General features: G+C 42.3%; 1 long non-coding RNA gene across 4 annotated transcripts; it reads left to right on the top strand.

Annotated features, from left to right (window-relative positions):
* The first annotated feature begins 322 nt into the window (after nt 1-322).
* On the top strand, nt 323-12,388 carry LOC132209200 (uncharacterized). Of its 4 annotated transcripts, XR_009445309.1 has the most exons (4): nt 323-426; nt 562-605; nt 1,378-1,519; nt 5,406-12,388. It is a non-coding gene; the product is annotated as an uncharacterized LOC132209200 (long non-coding RNA). The 4 variants fall into 4 exon arrangements; XR_009445308.1 differs by having other exon boundaries at nt 379-605; nt 5,428-12,388; XR_009445307.1 differs by having other exon boundaries at nt 379-605.
* Nucleotides 12,389-15,120: the final 2,732 nt, after the last annotated feature.

The raw sequence follows: 15,120 nt of genomic DNA, 5'->3' as shown, positions 1-15,120 counted from the left end.
CATCACTCACAGAGCTAATGAACAGCAGGAAAAATCTTCACCACTGACGACCTGCACTCACCTATCACCTTCCCACCTACCTTCCCCAGCCCCCACTCTGTTTATGTTTCAGTTCCCGTCCCCTCCCCCATTTCTGAAGAAGGGTCCTGAACCATCAACTTTCCTGCTCCTCTGATGGTGCCTGGCTCGCTGTGTTCCTCCAGCTCCACACTGTGTCATCTGTGACTCCAACACCTGCAGCTATTGCTATCTCCCTGTGAGCGATGTCAGCTTTGGTTCAATCGGAGCACGGGGCGGGGCCAATGGAAGCGGCCTACCCTCCAGCCAATCAGAGCGAGTGAGATGTTTGTCTGTGTGAAAATCATGTGATCGCCTCTGTCCGCGGGCGCAATATCTCTGCGAATGAGGGTTAGCTGCTTGCCGAAGGTACAGTACACGGGATAAAAAGGAAAGCTGCAAAAAAACGGGAGGGAAATACTTTCGGTATTGACTGAGAGGCTTTATTAGCCGTTGATGCATGTCAGAAAACAAATTTTAACATGCCGGTCCCGTGTTTTGCAGCAAACGGAAAAACTGCTACGGACCTGAGGCTGCGATAGGCAGAGGTAATTGCCACCATCTTTATTAGGGGCAATGATCTTCGGGACTCATGCCGGATCGCCATATTTATAGGTGGCAACCTGCAGTGGAACGCAAGCGCAGCCTTTCTTGCTTGGGAGGGGAGATTAAGACAAGAGAAATGTTTGTTTTTGTTTTTGTTTTTCTGGACTTCTTTCCCAGACTGTGAGACACGGCGTGTATTTCCTGGGAAGGACCTTTGACGCTGGCGGAGTACTGGCTTCAGGCAGTATAAATTGCTGCAAGTTATCCGTTAGATATTTAATGGAGGAGAAATGCCGAAAACGTGTTCAGAACTGCATGTTCAAAAACAAAGTTGCTGGAAAAGCTCAGTAGGTTTGGTAGCATCTGTGAAAGGAAAAAAAATAACGTTTCGGATCCGCTAATCCTTGCTTAGAACTTCATGTTACCTGTTGCACTCTCACTGTAGGAAGTCCTGCTTTAAATATTATGATCTATTAAAGCATATCCGTTTGCCCAGTATTCATATGATTGGGATCAAATCACTGAAAGTGCTCTGAGTCCCCTTGTGCTCCCTCGTCAAATTTATTAATGTCTGACTTCCTCAGTCTGTAATAATGGGTGTATTTTACCTCTGCATCTTTCTGTGTGGGGGAGCAGGGTGCTTTTAAGAGGAGGATTTATACATAACTAACAGAGAAACCAAGAGAAATGTTTGCCTTTTCCAGACAATCTTGTGTTTTCTGGATTTCTGTCCAGGCCTGACCGTTATTTGTCTCTTGTGGATTTGCTTTACAGGATATTTATTGAGAATAATTTGCAAACCAGGATCCCAATGCAAGTTCTCCATTAAGCGGAGTGATCAGGATCTGAGTATCATTGACACTTAACAGTGAAAGGAAAGAGGTTTAACCATTCTATGCATGGGAGAATACTCCTGGTAAGTTTGTAACTTGAAAGCAGGATATTCAAATTTTTGGTTTGATCACCTCTGGGATAAGTGTTCAGTTCTATACCCTGCAGCTGAGAAAGGAGATATTGGCCTGAGAGGGGTAGATTTGTCCAAACAACACCTCGTCTCTTTGAAAGAACTGTCATATTTAGTCCCAATCGCCCACTTCATGATTTTAGTCTATACATTTTTCATTCTTGAATACCTGCAAACTTCCTTTTAAAATTCCTGATGGGCACAAATTCCAGCACCCCTCCAGGTGGAATCTTCCATTTCCTGACAACTCCATTGATCCTGAAACTGCTGAAGTCTGTGTTGATTCCTGAGGTTTATAAATTACTGCATTTAACGTGAAGATGCTGTTCCCTGAGCTTCCATTGAGCTGCATTGAAACAGTATGGGAGGCTGAGATCAGAGTGGGTGTGAGCATACAATGAAAATGAAAAGGCTGCACTGTGAGTGCTGCTTGGCTAAATGAGAGTGCTTTGGAGTTGGGTGAAACAGAAAGTGAAACTGAAAGATTGAGTGTGATGCTCAGTCTCAGTTTGGGCAGTTCAGAAAGTCTCTCAGTCCTAATGGAAACAGCCAATTGATATTTGATACTGTAAAGAATTTTCTTACAGTTTTTAAAGTATATATTAGCTTAAATAAAGTTAGGGGCTTTAGGTTTATAATAGTAATGTTTGAAATGAAGGGGGAGGACCTAGCTTAATTAAATTCTTTTTAAGGCAGAAACTGGCTTAATCTGGAGAGAAGTCAAAACAGAAGACATCACACCTGTGATGTGCTCCTCTTGCACAATAGAACATAGGCTCTTGATGTTGTGTCGACCTGTGAAACCACACTGAAGCCCATTTAACCCACACTATTCCATTATCATCCATATGTTTATCCAAAGACCACTTAAATGCCCTTAAACTTGGCGAGTCTACTACTGTTGCAGGCAGGGCATTGCACGCCCTTATTACCCTGAGTAAAGAACCTACCTCTGACATCTGTCCGATATCTATGACCCGTCAATCTAAAGCTATATCCCCTCGTGCTAGCCAGCTCCATCTGAGGAAAAAGGACCTCAGTGTCCACCCTATCTAATCCTCATATCATCTTGTATGTCTCTATTAGGTCACCTCTGAACCTTCTTCTCTCTGACGAAAACAGCCTAAAGTCCCTCAACCTTTCCTCATAAGACCTTCCCTCGATACCAGGCAACATTCTGGTAAATCTCCTGTGCACCCTTTCCAATGCTTGCACATCCTTCGTGCAATGCGGTGACCAGAACTCCGAGTGCGGCCGCACCAGAGTTTCGTACCGCTGCAATATGACCTCATGGTTCTGAAACGCAATCCCTCTATCAGTAAAAACGAACACATTGTACACCTTCTTAACAACCCTATCAACTTGTGGAAACTTTCAGGGATCTATGTACATGGACACCGAGATCTCTTTGCTCATCCACACTATCAAGAATCTTACCATTAGCCCAGTACTCTGTATTCCTGTTACTCCTTCCAATGTGAATCACCTCACAGTTTTCCGCATTAAACTCTGGGACATTACCAGTGTCCCTATTGGCTATTTGTGCAGGAAGTGTGTCCATCTGCAGCTACTGGTTAACTGCTTTTCAGAGCTTGAGCTGTGGGTGCAGTCAGTATGGAGCATCCATGGTAACTGAGAAGGTTGTGGTCGCATTCTCAACAGACTGGTCACGCAGCAGGTGAAGATTACACAGACAGCAAGGGAATGGGTGACTATCAGACAAGTAAAAGGCTCAGAAAGGAAGTGCTGGAGTCATCTCCCTCAAATAGATATACTGTTTTGGGTACTGTTCAGTTGGGGGGTCGGGGGTGGGGGAGAGAGGTGGGGGATGTTGGGGTGGCCACTCGGGAAGCAGCATCAGTCGGGTTCATGGCACTCGGAGTAACTCCGCTGCATAGAAGGGGAGGGAAACGATAAATATGACTGTAGAGACAGGGGATTCAATAGTAAGGGATAGAGAGAGACATGAATCCAGGATGGTATGTTGCCTCCCTGGTGCCAGGATTAGCGATGACACGGAGCAGCTTCAGGACATTCTGGAGTGGGAGGGTGAACATCCGATTGTACCAGTGACATAGGAAAACCAAGGGAGGAGGACCTGAAAGCTGAAGATAGGAAGTTAAGAGATACACTAAAATACGAGATCTCAAATGTAGTATTGTCAAGCTTACACCCAGTGCCACATTGTTGTCGGGAGAAGTTTGTGTTGTGTTCAGTTGTACAAGTGACCTTTATTCAGAGCTCTGTTACCGCATGTGTGGGAGAGGCCAGAGTCCACTCCAAACCTGGCTTTCACATGAGGCCTAATTCCCCTCTTAAATACAGCTCAGATTGGAAGAGTGGACAGTGACACTCAAACTTTCCCTGGCTGATTGTGATATTTTTATTCCATTCGCTAGGTGTTATTTACATGCAATATTGTTGTCATTGTTAGCCACACACCCCAAATCAATATACCCAATCCAGTAAGCAAACCATTTTCCTAGGATGGTGACGGCGAGTACGAGGGGGCATAGCTTTAAATTGAGGGGTGAAAGATATAGGACAGATGCCAGAGGTAGTTTCTTTACTCAGAGAGTAGTAAGGGAATGGAACGCTTTGCCTGCAACGGTAGTAGATTTGCCAACTTTAGGTACATTTAGGGTGTCATTGGACAAGCATATGGACGTACATGGAATAGTGTAGGTTAGACGGGCTTGAGATCGGTATGACAGGTCGGCACAACATCAAGGGCCGAAGGGCCTGTACTGTGCTGTAATGTTCTATGTCGTATGTTCAAACAATCGTGGACAACACTATGTTCAGTCCTAAACCCTTCTATAATCTCCTGAGGTTAGCTCGAAAACTACTTCGTCTGTCTTTGGGACCTTACAATGCTTTTGACAGTTATATTCCTCCTCAGACATTTGCCAGCTGCACCACATTTTTTTGCCAAAAACCAAAATGGTATCTTATCACTAAGAACTTTTCCAAATTCTCTACTAACTGTAGTGTGGATTGTTAGGAATTGTGATTAAGTCTTTTAAACTCAACTCTGATATAAAGTGACTACAATTTGTAATACAGTTGACAAATTGTGGAAAAATCCCTCTCTTACTTCAGCTTAAAAGATCAAACAGTGTTTCTGACTTGCTGCTGCAGTTTACAATCCCAACGATTTGCATTCTGTAAATGATTTTTAAACTGAAGTTTCATTTTCTACTCTAAGCGCTTTCCATTATTACTTTCTTGTTTTAATAAAAAGCATCTATTCCAGTTCCACTGAGTGTGAAATTCAGTCACTTTAGAGCTTTACCAAGCCATGAAACAAAATTTGTTCAGATTTCACAAATAACTAAGGCACTAACCATATCTTCATTTCGGATTTTGTAATCTATCTTTGTCACTCTTCCCTTGATCTTTGGATGTAAGAATTTATTCAAATTATCCGTATCTACATTTCAATTGTTTTATCTCTCTGCAGCCCTGACTTCTCTCTTTATAATCTTCCTTTGCCCCTTCCTATGTTGTTGGTCTTTTCGAGGTTGTGTTTACACCATTTATTGCTTTTCCTTCCATAATGATACAGTGAGCTGCTTTTATTGCTGACAAACATTTGCTCTAGGAATTCAGCTAACCCTTTCACGTTAATTGGTTGTTTGCATTTCTGGTTACAATTACCTAAACAGTTCAGAATGCTGTAGGATCAGACTTTTGCTTCTACTTTTTATTAAGTAACAAACTTGTGATTGTGGCTGAACCAGGCCTTTAAAAACTGCCTCTTGTTAAAATGCTTATGTGTTTTGAACTGTCTGTTTACAGAAACCCAAGTAAATTCCCTAATGTTCCTTCTCAACAGGACTCTTTTATACCCCCCACAGGACCTTTTGTGATCTAATCCCGTAACAGTGTGAGCTGCTACAATGCATGTGCTAGTAAAAGCATAAGAGGACAGATGAGATGAGTGCATGGCTGGAGCTATAACTTAAAAGGTTTGGATTCCTGAGGCATTGAGACTGTTTGTTTGTTTCTGGGGAAGGTGGGACATGCACAAGCTTGAACAATTGTCCAGGGCAGAGCTGGGACAGATATTCTTGTTGATGCTTTTGCTAGTTCCACTGGTGAGGATTTAAACTCGTATGACAGGGGAATGGGAACCAAAGTATAGCTTTAGCAGTAAAAGACTCAAATCAGCAAATGGGATTTGAAATTAGTTCATGATGTTGTCGGTGGCTGAAAGATTAAAAGAAAGAAGGATTAATCAAGATCAAATCTCTTTTCATACATCAGTCCTGTGATCCCAGGAATTGGTCTGGTGAACCTTCTTTACGATCATTCAGTAGCCAGGCCATCCTTCCTCTGGAAAGGAGAACAAAGGTGCACACGACTCCAGGTGTGGTCTCACCAAGGCCCTTATAGAAAGATATCCCTCTTCCTGTACTCGAATCCTCTCACAATGAAGGCCGAAATATCATTTGCATTCTTCACTACTTGCTGCTGCCTGTTTCCTAAAAGAGAATAGGAGAGAAACACGGAACTAAATGGGGTCAGACACTCGGGTAACATTGTGTTCAACAATGTCCCCATTGTAGCGGTGCTGGCCATCAAGCACCTATTGAAGCTAGGCCCGTTTTCTGGCACTCGGTGTGTAACCTGTATTTTGGTGCAGTGGATGATCATCTCAACACTTCTTCAAGATTGCAATGGTTCCTGCATCTATCACCATTTCAGATGCTGCCAGATCTGCTGAGTATCTCTATCATTTTCTGTTTTTATTTCAGATTTCAGGTATTTTTCTGCATCTTAGTCCTTCAGAAGGATCAGAGGGTATGGAGAGAAAACAGGAATTGGATTCATTTTCAGATGAATAAAATGCCTGCCCTTCATGTCTGTCCAAACTCTATCTCTTTTTGTAGTTTTGGACAAACGCTGACTGTTTCCCTTCCCTGAAGGACATTTAATGAACCAGTTCAGTTTTACTGATAATCCAGCAGTGCCCCTCAGTGTTGCATCCACAATTGATCAGATTAATTTCTGAGTTTGACAATCTTTGTGTGTGTTCTTCTGGTTTCTCTCTCTCTCTCTCTACTTTTTTTTTTCTTCAGTTTGAAATTGTGATTGCATTCAGAGAAATCAAACAAAACCACATCCAGATCTGACACTCAATCTGTTTGTCGTAACCTAATTATCTCAGGATTTTGAACATTAAAGGAAGAAGCACTGTTCACACCAGGGAGAAATGCGTATTGTCTGTGTGTCGAAGATTCTGTGAAGATTCATCTGAAATGCCCAAACACCAGCACGGTCACACTGGGGAGAGACTGTGGTAATGTGGGGATTGTGGGAAGGGATTTATTTACCCATCCCAGCTGGAAATGCACCAACGCAGTCACACTGGGGAGAAACTGTTCATTTGCTCTGATTGTGGGCTGGGATTCACTCAGTCAAGCAACCTGCTGAAACACCAACGAGTTCACAGTGGGGACAGACTGTTCACATGTTCCGAGTATGGGAAGGGATTTGCTCACTCAACCAACCTGCTGAGACACCAGCGAGTTCACTCTGGGGACAGACCATTCACTTGTTCTGTGTGTGGAAAGGGATTCACTCAATCATCCCAACTGTTAACACACCAGCAAGTTCACCACAACCACATTTGAAGGATTTTGCCCTTAAATCAAGGAATGAACTTTGATCTTTGGGCTGTTTGTACTGGTGTCATTAGTCCCTGCTCAAAACTTGATCTTCTCTTGGGAAATAAGGTAGGGCAGGTGACTGAGGGGTCAGCAGGGGGAACAATATTTTGGGGCCTATGATTATATCTCTATTAGTTTTAAAATAATTATGGAAAAGGATAGACTTTGGTCGAAGAGTCAAAGTTTTAAATGAGGCCAATTTTGACACTACTATGCTTCTTAAAAGCACAGTAAGACCGCCTATGTGTGGGAATGCACGAGATGGGTGAGATACAAAAAAGTATTTTACATCAGTATTTACTGTGATAAAGGATACAAAAGCTAAAGAACTTAGAGAAATGAATGTGTATCTTGAAAAGTTCCATGTTGTAGAGGAGGTGGTGCTGGATGCCATACAGAGCATAAAGGTGGATAAATCCCCAGGACCTCTTCAGGTGTATTCTCGAACTTTGCGGGAAGCTAGGCTTGCGATTGGGCCCCTTGCTCAGATATTTGCACCATTGACAGTCATAGGTGAGCTGTTACACTGGAGGTTGGCTAATCTGGTGCCATTGTTTAAGAAAGGTGGTAACATAAAACCAGGGAACAATAAATTTTTAGTGAGCCTGATGTCAGTTGTGGGTAAGTTGTTGGAGGGAATTCTGAGGGATAGGATTTACATATATTTGGAAAGCGTGGACTGAATGGGGAATAGTTGACATGGCTTTGTCCATAGGAAATTATGCCTTACTAACTTGATTGAGTTTTTTTGAAGAAGTTAGAAACAAGATTGATGGCAGAGCGGTGGATGTTTTCGATATTCCTCATGGTCGACTGATTAACAAGGTTAGATCACATGGAATCCAGGGAGAGCTGGCCATTTGGAAAGGCCTTTGACCTGCAGTATGCTGCAAGGATTGGTACTTAGTAACTATAACTCCTACATTCACATCCAAATCATCTTTATAAATGACACACCACTGGTCACAGGCCTCCAGTCGACAAAGCAACCCTCCACCAGCACTCCGTCTTCTACCTTCAAGTCAGATCTGTTTCCAAATGACTGGTTCTCTCTGTATTCCATCTGATCTGACCTTGCTAATCAGTCTACTATGAGGAACCTTGTCAAACGCCTTAGTGACATCCATATAGAACACATCCACCTCTTTGCGCTACTCAATCCTCTTTGTTCCTCCATCAAAAAAAATCAAGTCAGTGAGACATGATTTCCCACACACACAGCCATGTTGATTATCCCTAATCAGTCCTTCCCTTTCCAAATATTTCAAGTACTTTCCCTCAGGATTCCTAGAACGACTTTCCCACCACTAATATCAGGCTCACTGGCCTATAGTTCCCTGGCTTTTCCTTACCACCTTTCTTAAATAGTGGCACCACATTAGCCAACTTCTGGTCCCTCACCTGTGACTATCGATGATACAAATATCTCAGCAAGGGGCCCAGCAATCACTTGCCTAGCTTCCCTCCGAGTTCTCGGATACACCTGATCAGGTCCCAGGAATTTATCCACTTTTATACGTTTTAAGCATCACTACCTCTGTAATATCGATAATTTTCAAGATGTTGCTATTTATTTCCCCACAGTCCATATCTTCCATATCCTTTTCTGTAGTAAATACTGATGCATAATACTTGTTTTATTATATTCCCCATTTCTTGCAATTCCACACATAGGAGGCATTGCTGCTTTTTAAGGGGCCCTATCTCTCCATCGTTATCCTTTTTGTTCTTAATCTATTTGTAGAATCCCACTGGATTTTCCTTAATACTATTTGCCTAAGTTACCTCATGTTCCCTTTTTGCCCTACTAATTTCCCTCTTAAGTATACTATTGTCATTATACTCTTGTAAGCATTCACTCGATCTCTGCTGTCTATACCTGACATGTCCTTCCTCGTTTTTCTTGACCAAAACCTTGATTTCTCTAGTCATCCAGAATTCCCTATACCTACCAGCATTGTCCTTCACCCGAACAGGAGTATACTGTCCCTGAACTCTCGTTATCTCTTTTTTTTGAAGGCTTCCCACTTTCTAACTTTCTGTTTTACCTGCGAACATCTGCCCCAATCAACTTTTGAAAGCTCTTGTGTAATACCATTAAAATTGGCCTTCCTCCAATATAGAGCTTTAACTTTCAGATCCGGTCTACTCTTTTCCATCACTATTTTAAAACTAATAGAATTATGGTCACTGGCCCCAAAGTCCTCCCCTGCTGATACCCTAGTCACCTGTCCTGCTTTATTTGCCAACAGCAGGTCAAGTTTTGCACCTTCTGTAGTCGGTACATCACATACTGAATCAGAACATTTTCCTCTACACTCTCAGCAAACTCCGCTCCATCCAAGCCTTTTAGACCATGGAATTCCCAGTCTGTTTGGAAAGTTAAAATCCCTTCCATCACCACCCTGTTATTCTTCCAGATAACTTCTTTCAAAATTATTTGTCAGATTCCTGCTGACTAATGGGGGTGGCTATAGTATAATCCCAATAAGGTGATCATCCCTTTCTTATTTCTCAGTTCCACCCAAATAACTTCCCTGGATGTATTCTCAGATATATCCTGCCTAAGTAACGCCGTAATGTTATCCTTGCTCAAAAATGCCACTTTTCCCTCCTCTCTTGCTTTGCTTCCCCCTCCCCCTTCGACTTTCTATCCTTTCTATAGGAACTATATCTTAGAACATTAAGCTGGCAGCCCTGTCCACCTCTGAGCCTTGCCTCTGTAATTGCAATGATAACCCAGTTTCATGTTTCCAATCTTGCCCTGAGTTCCTCTGCCTTAGCTGTTAGGCCTCTGGCATTGAAATAAATGGCGTTTAATTTATTAGTCCTTTCGCATTAATCTCAATAACAAATACGTAACTGTAGAGTAGGTTTTGAAAATGATAACGTTTTATTGCTGTAGATCAACACATTCACACTGGGTAAAGACAATCCACCCGCAGTGTGTGAAAAGGGATTCCCTAGTTCATTAGGACGGGTTTTCATAGAATTCGGAGTATTCCTACAGTATGGAAACAGGCCCTTCGGCCCAAGAATTCCACACAAAACCTCAGAGCATCCCACCCAGACACATCTCCCCGTAGCCCACCTAATGTACGCATCACTGAACACTCTGGGCAATTTAGCTTGGCGAATCCACTAACCAGCACGTGGGAGGAAACCAGAGCACCTAGAGGAAACCCACGCAGCCACAGGGAGAATATGCCAACAACCACACACTCGGTTGCCCAAGGGTGGAATCAAATCCAGGTCCCTGGCACTGTGAGGCAGCAGTGCTAACCGCTGAGCCACTGTGGTTAAACACCAATGAGTTCCCAAGAATCTGTAGGAATTTTTGTTGCTCGTATTATCTGTATTCAAGTCATGTTATCTGGGCTTGTTTCTCATGATGTTTGAAAACACCACATGTCTGGTTACCTTGTTGGGAGAAAAAATGATATAAATTTTATTAAAACTACTGTGCATTGGATCTTTATCTCAAAAGCAGACTAATTTATTTTGAAAGGGGAGATGGAGAGCCTATCTCCTCTATCCTCACCTCCAACAAGTGCGAGGAACCTGTGGTTTTTATTTTTCACTCAATGACAGTCAGTACATTTCATATGAGCAACTGGGAACCGAGTCATCCCAAAATGCTTGAAACTTAGTGTACTAATGGTACACTATTACAATAATAACCATTACAATTCTTTTCTGAACCTTTTGAAGTTTTACAACATCCGTCCTTCAGCAGGAAGAGTAGAATTACACACAGCGGTTACACCTAAACTGGAATGGGAACTGCATCCTTGTGGGAGCTGGGGATGGGTTTCCAGTACTGTTGGGGGTCATGTAAAAAGTTTAGCAGTGGGCTGAAATCCAGAGAATGTTCAAAAATAATAATGGCCAAAAAGAGAAGAAACAAGAGAGTCTGGAAGGCATTGTCATTGGGCAATTAAGATATAAGCGAGTTTGCCACGGGTGAATGGTATTTAATGCTTGGAGTCAGATGAATAAGGCAGATGATTTGAGGATACAAATTAGTGGGGTCATAAAGCCATTGCTGTCACTTGGACATGGTTAGCAGCTCAGTATTCCAGGATACAGGGCCTTCATGCAAGGCAGTGGAGGTGGTAAAGGAGGAGGAAATATTGTTATTTTGCTTCGGGAATCTATATAGCAATAAGGACAGGTGACATTTTTGAAAACCCCTTTAAATAAATAAGGAGACAGATTTTGAGAAAGTGTAGAAGTAGCAGGATTATGGTAGCAGAGACTTTCAACTTCCTCAACATTAATGGAGTCGTCATAATGTGAAGGATTTATCAGAATTTTTAAAATACATCCAGGAGAGCATTTTTTCAGCCACTAAGTAGAAGTCCCAACAAGGAAGGGGAAGGCCCTGGACTTGACTTTAGGTTACAAAGTTGAGCAAGTGGTTGAAGTTTCAGTGGGATAGCATTTTGCAGGTAGTTATTATAACTATTCGATTCAGGATTTGTATGGAAAAGGACAAGGATGGGTCTAAAGTCCTAAACTGATGCTGAAGTTATGAAGAAAGTAAATGGAATTTTGGCCTTAACTGCGAGGTGTTAGTGTTTTGAGGATCGGGACATCTTGTAACAACTGTATTGGATGTTGGTGAAGCATATTGGTTTAGCTACTCGTATTTAAGAAAGGATATGCTGGCGTTGAATGCGGTGCAAAAGAGATTCGCTAAGCTGATTCATGGGATGTAAGGGTCATCAAGAATAGCTGGAGGAAGGGAATTTGCAAAGGGAAAATACTAAATAAACAGGTGGTGCCCAGTGTTGGGCTCATACTCACAACTCTGCACTTAAACAGCGTATGTTCCAACAACTGAGTTAACTTGGCCTTCCACAGTCAATGTTCAAATCCTGCTTTATAAGGTGACAAATGGGTTTTTCACTGACGCCGCTGCAGTCCAAGGAAGTAAAAGGTAACTGCTTTAGAAAATCCCAAGGTTCCAATGTATTCTTCTCATTCACATTGCAATCCATTTTCAGTACTTGCTCCAGGATTTAACATTCAAAATTAATTTTGTGATGTTGTTGCCCTCATCTTTAAGTGCCCTGTATAACTCCAGTCACTCGGTCGAATGGTGAAAAAGTCTGTTTCAATAAACCAATTTTTTTCAGCTACAGTCTAAGAAATGTTCCTTTATTTGCTGAATCTCACACAACATTTTCTTTCTTCTGTGTGTCAACAACTTTTGCCAATTCTCATGTTACGGACTACATTTTCAGAATCTTTTTAACCAGAGGTTTCTGGTGCAGTTGTAAGACTTCATATTAAATGGTACAAAAAACCAAACGGGCTTAAAAGATGAGAAAGGAAATACATTTTTGTATTTTTGCGTGAAGACGGTTCAGTTACTGTGTGCTTGTTTCATATAAAATGGATGATTGAAGTGTTCACAGTGCACTATTTAAATAGCAGATACGAAGACCTTGTGAGCAAGCATTTAAGACATTTGACACATTGAGGGAATTAATTTAGAAACCCAAAATGTCCAGAAAATGTGCTGGATAAATTCAGCAGGTCTGTTATTTTCGCTCTTTTCGATTCAGGATGGGTATGGAAAAGGACAGAAATGGGTCTAAAGTCCTCTGCGGGTGCTGCAAATGATTAAGAGAGAAGATCGAATTTTAGCTTTAATTGCTACATAGTTGTTACAATTTTTAACAATTATGTAGGATGTTAGTGAAGCCATTCCTGCGGAGAGAAAGAAATAGTGCAAATATCTTGAAACTAACATGATTTCACTTGTCTCATTGCCAGACCTCCTATGTTTCTTTCACACTTTCTGTTAAACAGCAAGAAGTTCTTTTCTTGAGAAGAGAAAAGCATGAGAGGTAACCTGAGAGAAATTGGAGACTCTGCAGGGATTTGAGGCAAAAATGGTGTTGAGGTTGAGGTTGTTAGAGATTTAAGAAATGGTAATGCAGTCTCGAGGCCTCTCCTGCTCCATGACTAAAATTTGGTGCAGCGACATCATCATTGAAGACAATAAGGATGACCACGACTTGTCAGTTACTGTGGCTGAACAGTCTTAAGGTGCTGAATTAAGACTCCAGTCTTTTCATTGATGTGGGTTTGAATCCCACTGTTGCGAATGTTCCTTCAGCAACTGGCATTTTCTTCTCAGCAGGATTTTGCGAGTGCAAGAAAAGAGGAGACAATACACATATGACTTGCTGCATGAAGAAAAAAAAAATATACTTGAAGTTTTATTAAAGTTATCTTTTCAAGGAGCTACACAGACATGTTTGAGTGTACAGGAGACATAGAAACAAAATGGTACAACAGGGATGAGGAAGAACAGTGCGAGAGAGGGAGGGGAAAACCTATGTTAGCTCATCCTCAGCGTTTATCCAGAACAGCATTCGGTGAGAGTAACTACTGTACAGTCCTGTGGAAAGTAGGTCCCATTCTCACTTTGAGAAAAACTTATCATGCTGTATGGTACTATCACGATGCTAAATTGGATAGTCTTTTAACAGATCTGTTGATGTATCTTTTTAGCACCTGTGATGCACTTTGGGCCAATAACACTAGAAATGAGACAGCAGAGATTTGAATCACTCCAACATTACAGGAAGGTTGAATGTGGGGGACCGGTCTGTGTTAGAGTAGTTAAATCTAGAAGTAACAAAGAATGGATAGGGTTTCAGCAGCAGATGAGCTGAGATGTGGATGGAGTCAGGTGATGTTACTGAGATAGAAACAGTTAGTTTGGTGATGATGCAGGAGAAAGCTCATCTTAGTGTGAAGTATTTCATCAGAGTTGTGAACAGTCTGGTTCAGCTTCACACAGTTACTAGACAGAAGGTTGCAGTCAGTGTAGAAGCTGTCTCAGTGTTTAATTGGAGGAAATTGCTGTTCATCCTGCACTGGATTCAAACAAGTCAGGATGATGTGTGACTTGGAGGGGGTCCTCACCGTGATGGTGTTCCATAGATCTTCCACACTGGACATTCACAACAGTGAAGATTAAGGGTTTGTGACATGATGTCAAAGTCCTGATTGAGATGTGGATTTAGTCAATACCTGTATTTCACCTCTTTCTCAACATTCTTTGTCTGTCCACTCACAAAGACGCCAGAGTCTTGTATAAGTCCAGACCAGGTGGCAGCTTCTGTTCCCTGATCGACATTAGTGAATCACTGGCTTTTGTGGTCACTTTTTTTTAAATAGTGTGTCATTAATCCTACGGGGTGGCACGGTGGCTCAGTAGTTAGCACTGCAGCCTCACAGTGCCAGGGACCCGGGTTCGATTCCAGCTTCGGGCAACTGTCTGAGCGGAGTTTGCACATTCTCCCCATGGCTGTGTGGGTTTACTCCAGGTGTTCCGGTTTCCTCCCACAGTCCAAAGATGTGCAGGCTAGGTGGATTGGTGGATTAGCCATGCTAATTTGCCCGGAGTGTTCAGGGGTGTGTGGGTGATAGGGGGATGGGTCTGGGTCCGATGCTTCAAGGGGCAGTGTGGGCTTGTTGGGCCAAAGGGCCTGTTTCCACACTGTAGGGAGTCTAATCTAATCAAACTACCAGATTCATTACGAGCTGATTGCATAGGCAGCCTGGTGTTTGTGTGGACTCTCTCTTCATTGCATTGTTCTGTTTTAAATTGATTTCACAGTGTACTCAAAGGGAAACTGACACCAGGCATAATCCCAGGGTCTTATGGACACCTCAGTTTATTGTAAACAGAACATTATCAGATTTTGAACATGTAAGGAGAAAGCATACACGTATTGTGTGTGTGGACACGGTTTTAGTTAATTACCAGGACTGGCACAATGCAAGCCTTGATTGTGGGGAGGGATTCACTTGGTGAACCACAGTCCTGGCATACAAGCTGCTCACACTGACGAG

Source organism: Stegostoma tigrinum, unplaced genomic scaffold (assembly GCF_030684315.1).
Source record: "Stegostoma tigrinum isolate sSteTig4 unplaced genomic scaffold, sSteTig4.hap1 scaffold_70, whole genome shotgun sequence".
Taxonomy (NCBI): domain Eukaryota; kingdom Metazoa; phylum Chordata; class Chondrichthyes; order Orectolobiformes; family Stegostomatidae; genus Stegostoma; species Stegostoma tigrinum.
This window is presented reverse-complemented; position numbering and strand designations above follow the sequence as displayed.